The following is a 3,816-nucleotide window of genomic DNA, read 5'->3' on the forward strand; positions in this document are numbered from 1 at the left end:
ATTTTGGCTGCCTTTCTGTGTCTACTTCTATGTACTAAGCAAAGCTCCTAAGTCTCCCGGTTTTATTAGTGTGGTTTCGTGTAGTAGGTGTCCAATGGCACAGTCCTGAGAGGGGTTCAGATGCAGGCCAAGTTTAGCCCCAGACTGTGCCCCTCCAGGGCACCTGTTGAGATTCAGGAAGCAATCCACAGATGCTGTGCTTATAGTTGCCTCAAAAGGCCACGCCAGAAACCGAGGCCAGCTGCCTCCAAGTGTAAGTCTAGACGCTACTTAGCAAGGAGCACCTGACTCACTGAGGACACACCTGGATGTGGCTTGGGTGGGGCCGTGAGTTGGGGGAGGCGGGGTTTCAGGGAATCCTCTGGGCAGAGTGACTTCTGTTATCCAGTCTGATGACTTCACGGCTATGGTGGCGCTGTGTCTGCACACTGGGAGCAGGGAGGGCTCAGTAGGGAACAATGCATACTGCCGGCACTTCTGTACCAAGCAAGTCTCTCCTCTGCCCTCACTCCAACAATGACTCCCTGTAAGTCCCTGGTGCCCCCTGCATGCAGCCCAATCGGCACTGGTGCTCAGAGCAAGCAGGTCCGTCACCGCGACAATCTGCTTGTGGACCAGCCCCTTTAAGAGGCGTGTGCCCGCTGCGGCTGTCACTGCCACAGCTTCCGTCTCACTCAGCTGCTGGTATGGGCAGCCCCACATCCTCGCCCCGTCCTACCTTCTGCCATTGCAGGGTGATTTCTTAGATTTCTTCTAGTTGTATGGTTTGTTCTTCTAGATCCCAGGCGATGTTTCCTTGCTGCTGCTCCTTGTTTCTATCACAACTTTGATTTGGTTGCCTTCAGATAATCTTTTATTTTTGTCACGTGACTTACAGAGTTCTACCTGGTAAGGGATTGACTGCTCAGAGCTAAAACTGAGGGAGAAGAAAGGAAAGGCAAAAATGGGAGAGGAGAGGAGCTACTGTTATACTTAAGTAGGCTCATTCCCCACCCTAGTTGAGCCTGGGGATCTGATTTACAGTTTGGTATAGATTCTGACTCCTCCCAGAAATGCTCACCTCTACCCAGGATGCAATGAGGAACTGCCAATCCTTCTGCCTGACTCCCAAGACATAGCAGCCTGATTTGTTTACATGCTCTGAAAAAGTCAGGATCTTGGTTTTCCATCTGTAAAATGTGGGGCTTTGGCTGGCTGGTATCTCAGGGTTCCTCCTGCCCTGACTTCACCAGCAGTGGTTGGAACTGAAATGGAGCCTGTGGCCTCTCCCTCAGAGGAGGCTCTGGCTCCTGGCAATTACATTGAACTAGGCATTGGCAGGTTTCCAAGGATGAATCCAGGCTTCTGTACTTGGCAAAGCCAGGGAGGAAATTAGGTTAATCACAATCCAATATGTCCAATCTACTTATTTACCGAGTAATTATTTGATGAGGCCAGTTAATAGCTTTTGGATGGATTTTTAATCCCTGTGAGGCACCCACAATGTGACAATGACAATGTGCAATTAACAAGGCAACAGATGATAAACGGCAGTGAACTTATGAGAAAAAAGCCCTGTCCCCAGCTCCCTTGGTTCTATACACAGAGAAAGCATTTTGAGAAAGTCAAAACTGGGAATAGGGGATGCCACAAGAGAAAAACACTTTGTAAACCTCGTTGTGACTGATGCAGCTTTAGAAAACCCAAACTTTTTGTCATCTTTGTGGCATTATTAGAAACAGAGCATCCAGACCAAGGAACTATTAGGTGTAGCCTTTTGTGTTGAAAGCAATCAGACTCCTCCAATCACTGTCCGTCAGAGAAGTCCAGGGGCCAATCTGGGGCCAGTGCTGTGGATATTTGGGGGAGAGTCCTAAAGGCAGGAGGAAATATCTGTTGGAGGGAAATGTCTGTCAATCTGAGCTCTTCGATGGAGGAAAGCGTTCATGCAATCCATCAGGCAGACATCCTATAGGCCAAAGATATGTACCTCCTAAACTCTCACAAGACTGCTGGAGTCCATTTATTTAAAGAGTCCTCTGCAAATTAACACTAGGGCAGGAAATGGCCTGTGCTGTGGCCCAGTGGGAAGAGAATGAGATCTTGCCTCTCTGACCCCACCTCATCTAATTGGAAAAATGGTTGTGAAAATAACTGCTAGCTCACAGGGATCGGTGCCAAGGCAGCTCAAGCTTAGGGAGAACCAAGATCCCACTCAGGAAGGTGAAAGAAGGAGACATCTGAGAGGCCCTCAGTCCTGGAGCTCAGGGTGCTAGTGGCTTAAATTTTCTACTCCTCCTATGTATGGCCCCCACTGGAAGCAGTGTGCTTGCTGTTCTGTTGATGGCAATAAATCTGGTGAGCTTGCCTACCCTACAGTCTGAGAGTACTGTGCATATGAGCAGTAGTTACAAGTCAGGCTCCAGGAGCAGAGTAGCTTAGGAGGCTTCCCATAGAAAGGCCACTAACTAGGCAAGCCACCATGAGGCCATTCAATTGGGGAGAGTAGGAGAGTGCATTTTGCCAACATCTGTGCAAACAGCTCCCAACATCTGTGCAACAGCTCCCAATCTGTACCTGAGGCCAGATGGTTACACATCTGCCTCAGGGTGAATCTCAGGGGTGAGGGGTCTATGCTGCCTAAGGTATTTATCCTTTCCAGTAATTTGCTGCCAGATATTAATTAGAAAGTAGCTTCAGGATTTCCAAAATGAACCAGCTTAGATTGACAAATTCTTGATGGAGGAATGCTAGATTTGCAGTACACATAACACTATAAAGTGCCTGTGAATCCCCTGGAGATCTTATTAAAATGCAGATTCTGACTCAGAGGGTCTGGGACAGAGTGATCTTATGTAGTAGGTGTTCTGTGGGGCCCAGTGATGCAGTATTCCTGGTCACCTGAACTGGGTGTTCCAGGGGTGTCCCTTGTGTGAGTTGTGTGTGCCCTCCTGTTACAGTTGAGCCTTGATTGCTCTTAGCATATCAGTGGGTGGGACTGACCCTCAGGCTGACTAGCTATGACTACAGTGGATGAGTTATTATGTGGGGACTGTCCCCACCGATGGGATGGGATTCAGTGTAACAGGGCTCAGGTGTCTACTGAGTCCACCCTTTGGGTGTGTCATTCATAGAGCTAATTGGGTGGTGCTCTGGTGTGGTCTGAAGCCAGTCACCAGATGTGTTGGTTCTGGGCCTCATGGCTGGGACTCTGATGCTAGCCCAGGTCAGCTGCTGTCTGTGCCTAGCCGGGGGCCACCCAGTAGGAGGTATGAAGTGATCTGCAATTGGTAGCTTCCTACGCTGAGCTTGGAGGCACCTGGGAGAGGCTATCCTATGAACCAAGGCCAGCTTCCACTAGTGCCTGGCTGGGTGCCACTTAACAAGAGGTACAGAGCATGCCAAATCCAGCCACTGTTTTTGTAGGGTTTGTGAACCTTTCAGAGATTTTAGGGAAATCCACAATATAGGCAGAGACCGACTGCTTATGAGTAAAAGCTGCTGAAAGAGATTCAGGCCTGTGCACCACTTGGGTGAGGCAGGTTCTCAGGGAATCATCAGAGTGGGGTGAGTTTGATGGAAACTCCGATTTGGTGCCTACCTGTGCACCTGGGTCCCCCTACCTGTACACCTGGATTGAGGGAGCGTTCGACAAAGGAACAATGGTCCCAGCACGCTAGTCTGGGAGAGAACTGCCCCCTGCCAGTCCTCACCCTGAAGCAGACAATTTAATTCCTCCTCTTGTGTCCCTGAGACTTTTCAAGCTGCTGCCTCAGTGCTAGAGCTCATAGCAAGTGAATTCATCTGCAAGTATGCCTGTGCAAAGGCCCTTTAAAA

Source organism: Pteropus alecto, unplaced genomic scaffold (assembly GCF_000325575.1).
Source record: "Pteropus alecto unplaced genomic scaffold, ASM32557v1 scaffold141, whole genome shotgun sequence".
NCBI lineage: Eukaryota > Metazoa > Chordata > Mammalia > Chiroptera > Pteropodidae > Pteropus > Pteropus alecto.